At 41.5% G+C, this 12,686-nt stretch overlaps 1 protein-coding gene across 4 annotated transcripts in view; it reads left to right on the forward strand.

Moving 5' to 3' along the window:
* The window catches only part of EXOC6B (exocyst complex component 6B), a 450,651-nt gene that overhangs the window by 327,690 nt on the left and 110,275 nt on the right, over nucleotides 1-12,686 (forward strand). The gene's annotated exons all lie outside the window — the stretch shown is intronic.

Genomic DNA, 12,686 nt, shown 5'->3' on the forward strand with positions numbered 1-12,686 from the left:
GCCCCAGAGGAAGACACAGTCCCTACCTCTTAGGAGCATATATTTAAAAAAGATGAGCAAATGGAGAGGAGAGTGGATGTAACATGTGATCAGGGTGATGATATATTGAAAATATATTACTGAGGCAACTTCCGTACTGGGGTTCCCCACATTACAAACACGCTTCTTGGCCTGACCTTTACAGTCTTCATTTTCCGCAGCATCCCTTTCTATTTTATTGTCTAAAGTATATCCAGTTGTTTGATTACACTTGTGGTTTGTTGTTAAGAATGTGTAAGAACAAATAACTAAAATGCCAAATGTTATTATCAAAGACAAAGCAGTACAGTACAGAACGGAGAGAGTTCATACTTTATCGTTCCTTCTGGGAAGTGAGTCTCACTCTCAGTGTTCACAAAAAGAACAGGATGTGGAAAAAGCTAATGTACTCAATGCTTTTTTTGCCTCTGTTTTCACTAACAAGGTCAGCTCCCAGACTGCTGTGCTGGGCATCACAAAATGGGGAAGAGATGGCCAGCCCTCTGTGGAGATAGAGGTGGTTAGGGACTATTTAGAAAAGCTGGACGTGCACAAGTCCATGGGGCCGGACGAGTTGCATCCGAGAGTGCTGAAGGAATTGGCGGCTGTGATTGCAGAGCCATTGGCCATTATCTTTGAAAACTCGTGGCGAACCGGGGAAGTCCCGGATGACTGGAAAAAGGCTAATGTAGTGCCAATCTTTAAAAAAGGGAAGGAGGATCCTGGGAACTACAGGCTAGTCAGCCTCACTTCAGTCCCTGGAAAAATCATGGAGCAGGTCCTCAAAGAATCAATCCTGAAGCACTTGCATGAGAGGAAAGTGATCAGGAACAGCCAGCATGGATTCACCAAGGGAAGGTCATGCCTGACTAATCTAATCGCCTTTTATGATGAGATTACTGGTTCTGTGGATGAAGGGAAAGCAGTGGATGTATTGTTTCTTGACTTTAGCAAAGCTTTTGACACGGTCTCCCACAGTATTCTTGTCAGCAAGTTAAGGAAGTATGGGCTGGATGAATGCACTACAAGGTGGGTAGAAAGCTGGCTAGATTGTCGGGCTCAACGGGTAGTGATCAATGGCTCCATATCTAGTTGGCAGCCGGTATCAAGTGGAGTGCCCCAAGGGTCGGTCCTGGGGCCAGTTTTGTTCAATATCTTCATAAATGATCTGGAGGATGGTGTGGATTGCACTCTCAGCAAATTTGCGGATGATACTAAACTGGGAGGCGTGGTAGATATGCTGGAGGGGAGGGATAGGATACAGAAAGACCTAGACAAATTGGAGGATTGGGCCAAAAGAAATCTGATGAGGTTCAATAAGGATAAGTGCAGGGTCCTGCACTTGGGACGGAAGAACCCAATGCACAGCTACAGACTAGGGACCGAATGGCTAGGCAGCAGTTCTGCGGAAAAGGACCTAGGGGTGACAGTGGACGAGAAGCTGGATATGAGTCAGCAGTGTGCCCTTGTTGCCAAGAAGGCCAATGGCATTTTGGGTTGTATAAGTAGGGGCATAGCGAGCAGATCGAGGGACGTGATCGTTCCCCTCTATTCGACATTGGTGAGGCCTCATCTGGAGTACTGTGTCCAGTTTTGGGCCCCACACTTCAAGAAGGATGTGGATAAATTGGAGAGAGTCCAGCGAAGGGCAACAAAAATGATTAGGGGACTGGAACACATGAGTTATGAGGAGAGGCTGAGGGAGCTGGGATTGTTTAGCCTGCAGAAGAGAAGAATGAGGGGGGATTTGATAGCTGCTTTCAACTACCTGAAAGGGGGTTCCAAAGAGGATGGCTCTAGACTGTTCTCAATGGTAGCAGATGACAGAACGAGGAGTAATGGTCTCAAGTTGCAGTGGGGGAGGTTTAGATTGGATATTAGGAAAAACTTTTTCACTAAGAGGGTGGTGAAACACTGGAATGCGTTACCTAAGGAGGTGGTAGAATCTCCTTCCTTAGAGGTTTTTAAGGTCAGGCTTGACAAAGCCCTGGCTGGGATGATTTAACTGGGAATTGGTCCTGCTTTGAGCAGGGGGTTGGACTAGATGACCTTCTGGGGTCCCTTCCAACCCTGATATTCTATGATTCTATGATTCTATACTTGTGGCACCTTAGAGACTAATAAATTTATTTGAGCATAAGCTTTCGTGAGCTACAGCTCACTTCATCGAATGTATCCAATGAAATGAGCTGTAGCTCACGAAAGCTTATGCTCAAATAAATTTTTTAGTCTCTAAGGTGCCACAAGTACTCCTGTTCTTTTTGCGAATACAGACTAACGCGGCTGCTACTCTGAAACTTCTGTGTTCAGTTCGCCTGAAACAGAAAGTGTGCTTCAAACAATATGCCTTTAAACTTGCTATATCTATAGTAGGGTTGTTTGCAAGTTTAGATAGCACTCTGCACGTCACCCAAGACTGAAACCACCAGCCAGTTTCTTCCTTATCTCTGTTTGAAATACTGCATTCCAACTACCAGTTAGGTCATAGAGGTACATCCATTCAGGCATCTTGCCTTTCACAGGGTTTTGTATCTGCCTGTGCCACTGCTGACTTCAGCTGTGCAAAGGGTTATGGGTATTGCTTTTCGCATAAATGGAAGTGAACAACATTGTGGGAAAGGCATAATATAATTTGTGAACATAACTGCCCGTGTGCTGTGTATACTACAATAATAATGTGGTGTGTGCTATGCCTAATATGTATACATTTGGCTAACAATTTGCATTTACTTTCCTATTCTGTCCTTTGAATAACAGTATCTCACTGTTGTTCAATGGCATCCACCTGGCAGGGTAAAAAAATTCTCTAAAGGACAAGCTGTGGAAGCCCAATTGCTTGGAGTATTTAAAACAAGACTAGGCAAAACAGTAGAATATATGCTGTAGGGACTTGTCCTGCACTGGCATGGAGATGGACTAGCCATCTGATAGGTCTTTCTTATTTCTAGCCTGTTTAAATCCATGACATTTGCATTCAGAATAAATTGTGTACATTTAAGAAAATGTACTGGGAGATATAGCAGTAGGTGATATAAAGCACACAGCAAGGATTTGCAGGTGTGGATATTAGTTTAATCATTCTCCTCATTAAGTGATTATGATGCTTTGCCTGATTATTCTCTGCAATGATTTGATTTCGCAGTGAGGATAATAGGTAGGATTAGACCTAGGCAATATTGGTGGTGTACAGCATAATTATGCACACATCCTGTAAAAAGCCTTAGATCTTTTGCTTAAAATGCACTTCTACCCTAAAAAAGTGACTGTGAAAATGACATTGCAGGGTTAATTAATCACTGTATCCCACTGATTTCAATGTATAGTTTATTCAGTTAGCAAGTTAAGGTTTCTCTGCCAGCCCCCCCCAAATTCAACGTGGGCTGTGATGCTCCATCTCTGTTCTTTCCTTTTCATGATTCATCCCTACTGTAATGGGCTTTTTCCAGACCAGATTATGCCCGGTGCAACCCCATTGACTTCAGTGACACCTGTGCAGATTAAGTTAAGGTTAAGGATTTACACTGAGAGTAGAATTTGCCCCTATATCAAGCTTAGGGTTTCTTGGGATGCAGTGCCGTGTCAGTGAAACCGGCACAATGTGAATGTCCAGGTGTCACGTGAATGTGTGTGAATCTATACATACCATAGATGGAATCCTGATGTCCTTACTGAACTCTTACTCAGGAAAGCTTCCTGTAAAGACCATTTTAGTTTGCCTGGCTAAAAACTGGGTAAACCTTGCATTGGGCCCAAACCCTTACCCAAGTAACTCATTATTTTGGTGTACGTATGATTCTGTGATACGCAGGGGTTAGTAAAATGTAGTGCAGTGCAGAACCCATAGAACCGTTTTGTTTCCATCATAGCAGAGGTAAAATACTGTGCACATGCTCAGTGGACATTTTTTCCAAGTTAAAAGATAAGGATATTTTCAAATCATTTGCGAATATACAAAAAGTCACCATTCCATAGTACGGACTAATTTTTCTGTGACATTTCGTATTCTCAAATCAAGCAATTGTTCGGTCAGAGTATCCAAACACAAGACCAGAAACCTCATCCCAAATCTTCTGCAACTGCAGTGGAAAGATGTTTTAACAAAGCCACTATGGTTTTTAGGAGAAAATTACTGCCTCAGAGTTCACCGTTTATATGCCAGCTTTCAGCTCCATACCATGTAATGTCTGTCGTTACATCCCTGGGCTTTTGTGAAAATATCAAATGATCCACTTCTGCAGTAGATACACTGCTTGATGCAAATTTCCTCTGCGTAGGCTGATAAAGTTTGGTTTGTTTGTTTTTTTTAAATTCAGAAACAAAAAGCACAACTTGGGTTAGAATTTTCACTTGTGGCATTTTCAAAATACCCACCCCTGTGGCTCTCCTGGGACCCTGAAGGTTGATGTTCGGATTGGGAACATGTCTTGGCAAAGGTCTGTGGCACAATCTCATTACAGCAGAGCCCTCTGAATTGAAACATGCTGTCAGTCCAATGTTGCTCCCATTAAACTCAGTGGCAAAACTGCCATTGACTTCAGTGCGAGCAGTACTGGGCCCTGAGAAAATACTGATTGCATTTCATGCTGGTTTATTGTAATCTTTATTTGGTAACACCTTCATATAAAGAAATCAGAACTTGAAATGTCACTTCTCTTTAAGACCAGGTGAGTACTATTTGATACTGTCCAAATGTCCCCGTTAAACACAAATGCTGCTAAGACAGTTTCAATTTATCAGCAACCATTGACATTCACTATCAAGATTAAATAGGTTCCCTGGCAGGTTACCCAGTTAAGTTTCTTCTGTCTGGGGGCCTGATCCTTAACCTTTTCCTAATTCTCAACATTCTTATTTGAATCCTCCTTGAGGAAGGATCTGGCCCCAAGCAGTGTGAACGGTATCTGAATTTTGCCACAGTTCCACATGTAGAAGTCTAGTAACAGTTATGGCCCTGAAAAAGTTGTTTTCAATCCCGAATTGTCAACATCTGGGTTCATGGAGGGCCAGTCTGCACTGCTGAAAATAATGGGAAGCGTTCGTCATTAATAATAGTTTCGCTTTCTTTTGCTTGGCTGAAAATGGACTTTGTAACCCTGTCGAATTTTCTTCCCATTTGTTAACATGGGTCACTAAGCGGCAGCTTTTTCCCCCTCTTAAAACCCCCAAACACTCAGGGAAATGGATGACATTTAATATAGGTTTTAAAAGCACGATTCCTTAAATTCCATGAGATTTGGAGGCAATTGTTCTGCGAGACAAAATCAGGAGCACTCAGACATTCCATAGCAGGTGCCGCCAACCTGAGCAGCAGGGGCAGGCGACCTGCTCCGCCCAACCAAGGCCTGAGATGCCATCTCAGTCAGGAAAATTGAGACAGATGCTGTTTCCCTGACCTTCCTATTCATCACTGTCAACCCTGCTGTTTGCCACTGAGAATGGTAAACGCAGACGTAGGTCATTCTTCCTTTTCGAAGACCGAAAGCCCTCGCTCCTATTTGTTTGTCTGGTGCTTTTGCTGACAGCGTGAATAATTTGAATCCTCCTCTGAGGAGCAGCTTGTCATGATTTTAATGCAACGCTAAAAAACAAACAAAAATCAATCACTGGATAGCCAATGTACTAAGAAAATAAATTTGTTTGTGAGAATTCTGTCTACTTGTCAGGTTAGGAGCAAAGCTCAGTTTTATCGTCTCCGGTAGTGATGCAGGTTTCAGAGGAGCAGCCAAATTTGTTAGTCTCTAAGGTGCCACAAGTACTCCTTTTCTTTTTGCGAATAGTGATGCAGTTTGCCTTGTTCCTGCCCTCTACACCTGACGTTTTAATTACCCTCGGTATTTAATTAAAGGCTGTTTTTACAGATATGCAAAGCACGCATTGCTCCCTTTGGCTTCAGTGGTATGGGATCTTGAGCCGTTCGAGTTTTTGTCCATGATCACGTTTTTTTAAAAATGCCTAGTGTGTGTGTCTTTGCATAATGATTAGGTACTAGACTGAAAAAAATCTTCGGGTCTGGAGAAGGAAGAAGAAGAGAAGGAGTTCTTCAGGTCTTTCCCCGGACCTGGAGAAGAGCTCTGTGCAGTTCAAAAACTGGACCCTTCCTCCAACAGAAGTTAGTTCAGTAAAAGATATCACCTCACCTACCCTGAATCAATAATCAGTCAGATATCTAGGGCCAAGCACTGCACCACCAAACCCAGACATGGTCATCGTGGAATTCCCAGTCTGTACTACTAATTCTTCCTGAGAAGCAATGTACTTAGCATTTTTGGATAGTACAATATCCAAATATACCTTTTATTTATTTAAAAACCTTGGCAGAGAAAGCATTCTGAGGGCTTTAAATAAATTTAAGTAAACATAAAAGGCCAAATCCTGCCACCTTACTCATATGAGTAGTCCCATATATGTCAGCAGGATTTCTCGTGTGAGCAAGGTAAGCAGGCATTGAGCCGCAAGGTTCTAACGAACATGTTAGGCTAGTGATTGGAGAGAAACCTGTGAATCATGAGATCTGTCATCCTGTGAATTGTCCCTCAAAGGAAGTGATGGAAACCACATTGCTTCAGACGTCTAAAATTAAGTTGGACAAAGCACTGAAGAAAATGTTATAAGGAACCAGACCTACCCATAAAGGTACATTGATTTTTTTTTTTCCAGTTGCAAAGCTGTTTCCCAAGATGTATTAATTGCTGAAGAGTTTGAAGTTCTTTGTTCAGCTTTACCAGTGCCATGTCTGCAGTTTGCAGGAGGTCACCAGTCACTTGGAACTGTTGTCCTATTTTTACTAGTAATGATACTACTACTACGTGGCATTTATAGCACCTTCTATATGAAGATATAAAAGACTTTTATAAATAGTACGAGGAAGTGTTATTTGCTCCTTCTCAGAACACAAGAACTAGGGGTCACCAAGTGAAGTTAATAGGCAGCAGATTTAAAACAAACAAAAGGAAGTATTTCTTCACACAATGCACAGTCAACTTGTGGAACTCCTTGCCAGAGGATGTTGCAAAGGCCAAGATCATAACAGGGTTCAAAAAAGAACGAGATAAATTCATGGAGGATAGGTCCATCAATGGCTGTTAGCCAGGATGGGCAGGGATGGTGTCCCTAGCCTTTGTTTGCCAGAAGCTGGGAATGAGCAACAGGGGATGGATCACTTGATGATTCCCTGTTCTGTTCATTCCCCCTGGGGCACCTGGCATTGGCCACTGTCGGAAGACGGGAGACTGGGCTAGATGGACCCTTGGTCTGACCCAGTCTGGACATTCTTATGTACATATTGTAAACTGAGCCACAGAGAAGTTAAGCAAGTTGCCCAAGGACAGAAACAAGTGCAGTAATAGTCCGAACTAAACCCAGGGGTCTGGTTCCAGTCTGTTCTAACTGATAGAGATGCTTCCTCCCCCTTTTTTTTTTTAACCAAAGAACACCCCCCCGCCACCCCCCCCCCAAAAAAAGCTGTGGACCCACAAATAGAAGAGGCAATGCCCATGCGTTAGAAAAGTCTTTTTGTTTGTTTGTTTTTTTCCAAAGGGCTTTATGTGCAATTTTACAATGAGTTTGATATGTGGCTTTTAACCTACTTCTATGCACACTGTTCTTTTCGTATGTTTTGGGACCCCCTGCTTTCTGATATTTTTCCAAACCATGCATATCTCAGAGGTAGCTGGAACTACAGATGACCCAAATTTGGACATTGCGACAAAAAGAGAAAAGAACGCTGTTGGTTTTTCTTACAAAAGTGGTTTTCACCAGCGCAACATATCCCAGTGCTTGTTTTTTACAATTGTTTTTTACAATCCCAGATTGTTTTTTACAATACTTAGATCATAAAATAAGCAATTCCATAATCTCTAAAGTTCTTTAACTGATGATTTATGAGAAATTAAAAGGGCAGTAAAATTATATTTAAAATTTCATTAAACTCCAATTTTTCGTTTAAACCACTCCTGGGTATAGTCAGTAAGAAACACAGCTGTATCAACCAGTTTGAGGAGCACTGCAACCCAGTAAGTAAGCATGCCACAATGCGCCTGTTCTGATCTCAGTGCAACTGTTTATCACCTCATTCTTCGCTATATTCGCTGGCTCCATAGCTTTTCTCACGTGGAAATTTTGTTATTCATTTAGCACTACAGCCTTCGCCCAAAATATTGTGTGCCCCCCTCCCCTCACTCATGTTTGTAACATGCAAAGCTCACAGTTTCCTGATGTTTTCTTAATCTTCAATGTATCTCATTACTATTAAGTTATAGGTGATGTGCATTAATGATCTGGAAAAGGGGATGAACAGTGAAGTGGCAAAGTTTGCAGATGATACAAAATTGTTCAAGATCGTTAAGTTCAGAGCAGACTGTGAGGAGTTGCAGCGGGGTCTCATAAAACTGGATGACTGTGTAACAAAATGGCAGATGAACTTCTGTGTTTATAAGCGCAAAGTAATTCACACTGGAAAAATAACCCCAACTATACGTATACAATGATGGGTTCTAAATTAGTTGTTGCATCCAAGAAAGAGATCTTGGAGTCACCATCAATAGTTCTCTGATGGAATCACCATCAATAGTCACCATCTGCTCAATTCACAGCAGCAGTCAAAAAGGTTAACAGTATGTTAGGAACTGTTAGGAAAGTGATAGAAAATAAAACAGTGGAATTATGGTATTTTTCTATATAAATCCATGGTTCTCCGATGCCTTGAATACTGTGTCCAGTTCTTGTCTCCCCAGCTCAAAAAGGATACAGTGGAACTGGAAAAGGTTCAGAGAAGGCCAATAAAGATAGTCAAGGGTTTGAAACATCTTCCGTCTGAGGAGAGACTGAAAAGATTAGGGCTGTTCTGCTTAGAAAAGAGATGACTAAGGGGAGGTTATGATAAAATCATGGATGGCGTGGAAAAAGTGAATAGGGAGGTGTTATTTACCCTTTCACACAATACAAAACCAGGGGTCATCTGATGAAATTAATAGGCAGCAGGCTTAATACAAACAAGAGGAAAGTACTTTTTCACACAACTAACCTGTGGAACTCATTGCCATGGGATAGTGTGATAGGTCCAAAGTATAAATGGGTTGAGAACTGGGTAAGTTCTATAGGCATCATGGCTTTTTTCATGGGAAAAGGTAGTTTGTCTAAATGCAGCCCTTCTACCAGGTAGTTCAGCTCTACTGGTCAGATTGAGATGATATACATCAGTACCATGTACTGGAACGTTCCTAGCTGGCACAGAGCTAAACAGCAAAGGAAAACAAAGCAAAATTGACAAAAAATGCTTGTTTTTCCAGCATAAAATCTTAGAAGGAGTATTAATTGCTCTCAGTAAGAGAATGTTATGCTAGGAAGACAAAACAGGAGCAAGTCCCTTCCCTCCCAACCTCAACCATTCAGGAACCATACCTTTGGCTTCACATGTCACTGAAATAATTTTGCTTTCTTCAGCACTAGTATGAAATTATTGGTGTGTGTGGAGTCACAAAGGGAACACAAGTAGAATCCCTGGTCATTAGAGGCAATGCCACCTTCTTCCATTTGCATTTTCCTCGTGTGACTTTTCTTAAAGGATAAAAAATGCTACAGCAATAATAAAATGGTTCAGTGGTGTACTGGTATATGTAAATATTGCAAGTCAAAATATGAACCCTTTCAGACCTTGCTCAAGCAAATCTTGGAAGCCTTGCAGACTGTTAAAGATATATGGGCTTCTCTTTAGCAGTTAAATTTCCTTCCTCACCCAAGACCTCTTGTCTCCACTGCGTGCAACCCTCATTTGATTCTTGACCTTGTACCCTCCTCATTCCATCTGTGCTGGAACCATTTTCTATCTCCTTCACTGATTTAGCCTTTCTATTTACTCGTATGAGCTCTTCTCCTCCCCTTCCATCTCCTACATTTGTAAATCTACTTGGGCAACGTTGCACGTATGTACCACTTCCTTGATTTCACCTCTGTTCAAATCCTCATCCATCCCTTCATCTCTTCTTATTTTCTCTACCACTCCTGCCATCTGTCACAGCCTCCCTCTATAGCTTACACCTCATTGACTTCTTCTCAGCGTGTCACATGTACCTCTCTGTACTTGCATCTTCTCCTTGGTTACTAGGCTTTCCTTTGGTTTATCTGCTCATGACCCTGTGCAACACACTAGGAGAGGATACCAGTTCTCACGTGCCTTTTACTGAGACCTTGAATGGTTGAGTGGTTATGGGTTGTCTGCGTGAAATTACCCGTACAAAAGTAGTTTTCTTAAAAAGACTTCTTAAAAACAGCAAGAACATGATAGAAAAACAAAGAGAAACAATCTGCATAATGTCCCTACGTGTGAACTTCTCATAAGTTAAACAGTAAAATGAAAAGAAAATCTTACATCTCTATCAATCATTCACCTCTGACCACTCCTGACACCACCTTTCCCTTTTGTGTCCCAAAGATCTTTCCTGGTTCCTGCCTTTTAAAGCTCCTAAGCCTATGTCAAATCCTTTGATATTAAAGGGCTTCCAGAATTCAGTATCTTTCCAGGCAGTCCTCCGTCTCTGTGTCCCAGTTTTTCCCCAAATAGTCCTGTGAAATACAGAACCACACAATTGGCGTTTGTAAACCTTTTCAACCTCCCCTTCAGGGGAAAAAATGGTCATTCGAGCTGATAATTCACCTCTTCCAAATATTAAGCATCTTAATTCAGCAGAGAGCTTATCGTCTGCTCTTTCTATTCTATGTCTTTGGGTTTGGAAAAGTAACCTTTAGACATCCATAACTCAGTTCTTTCTATACATATGCCCAACATTATCTATTACTTATTGACAGATACCAGCCTTCCTGTCAAAAGACTTCCAATTTCATCTGAAAACTTCTACTTTCTTGTACTTTAAAATGTCTGGCAACCCAGCAGAGAGTTGTTCTGTGTTGTTGTGGATGCAGCTCAGACCTGCCAGCGTCTGAAGGCTCAGGCACATCCCCTTGAAACATCTGTCAGATTTGTTCTGCCTCTTGAAGAAGTAAACTGGATTCCGGGCTCTTCTTTGTCCCAGGGCATTAGAGGAATGGACGTTTTTATTGAATTTGATCCAGTTTGGCTCAATTTGATAACTTGGGGGTCATTCTCTGAAATTCTCACTACCTTGATAATTTGGCTGTTAAAGGGGAAATTCAACAAAGCAGTGTTGGGTTTGAAAGTCACTGAGGAAATTCAAGTTCAATATGGAAATTGTGAAACGGGTTATTGAAACTTTGGCCAAAGTTCCAGCGGCCTACTTGCTATGCCGCTGTTTGGCCTTCCCATCATAATTTCTTACCTTTCTCTTCTTGTAAGGAACTCCAGTATAAGGCTTTGCATTTTGGTCTGACATAGTACTCAAGGTATTTTACAAAGTATTAATGTCCCTACAGATGATTTTTACACATCTTAAACAATATCCTGATCATAGCTCATTCGAAGAAGAAAGCATTAAAGGATGTGGCACACACCATTCAGTTTCCTGAGAATTGCAGCTAGGTATCATATTTTCCCCAAAGCCATGCCCACTTCACATATGTAACCACTTCTGGAATCCTGTGTTCAGTTCTGGTGCCCACAATTCAAGAAAGAGGTTGATAAGTTGGAGAGGGTTCAGAGAAGACCCATGGGAATGATTAAAGGATGAGAAAACTTGTCTTATAGTGATAGTCCCAGAGCTCCATCTATTTAGTTTTACAAAGAGGTTAAAGGGTGACTTGTTTACAGTCTAAAAGTATCTATATGGGGGAAAATATTGAATAATGAGCTCTTCAGTCTAGCAGAGAAAAATATAACACACTCCAATGTCTGGAAGTTGAAGCTAGACAAATTGAGACTGGAAATAAGGGATAATTTTTTAACAGTGAGGGTAATTAACCATTGTAACAATTTACAAAGGGTTGTGGTGGCACATCATTGATGATTTTTTAAATCGAGATTGGCTGTTTTTCTACAAGATATATTCTAGGAATGTTGCCGGGGGAAAGTTCTGTGGCCTGTGTTATACAGGTACACGGGCCCCTGGGGGTACACAGAGGTCTTCTCAGGGGGGTACATCAACTCATCTCGATATTTGCCTACTTTTACAACAGGCTACATAAAAAGCACTAGCGAAGTCAGTACAAACTGAAATTTCATACAGACAAAATGAGAAGGTCAGCAATTTTTCAGTAATAGTGTGCTGTGATACTTTTGTATTTTTATGTCAGATTTTGTAAGCAAGTAGTTTTTAAATGAGGTGAAAGTTGGGATACAGAAGATAAATCAGACTCCTAAAAGGGGTACAGTAGTCTGGACAGGTTGAGAACCACTGCTCTAAAATATCAAGAAGGAAAGAGACGTGTCCATAATTAGAGTTCCCTTTTGGCTGAGTAATCCTTGGTCTTAGGAGCCGCTAGCCCTATCAATGTGCCTTCCTGTATTTCTTTCTCACCAGCCAGATCTTTTACGCCACAGTCCAACCCTAAATTCAGAAGCACAAAAACTATGCTCAGGGCTCCATTTGTCACTGCATCCATCTTTTAATCTTTATCCTTGGGGCAAATTTCATAGCCTTCTGGAGAAGAATGAGAGACCAGTGTTTGTGTTAACACCAACAGATGCACCAAAATTAGGGATGTGAATGATTTCAGTGCCACTTAGAGCAATTGAGAGGATTCTGTCATGAACTAAAGCT

This window comes from Lepidochelys kempii, chromosome 4, assembly GCF_965140265.1.
Source record: "Lepidochelys kempii isolate rLepKem1 chromosome 4, rLepKem1.hap2, whole genome shotgun sequence".
NCBI lineage: Eukaryota > Metazoa > Chordata > Testudines > Cheloniidae > Lepidochelys > Lepidochelys kempii.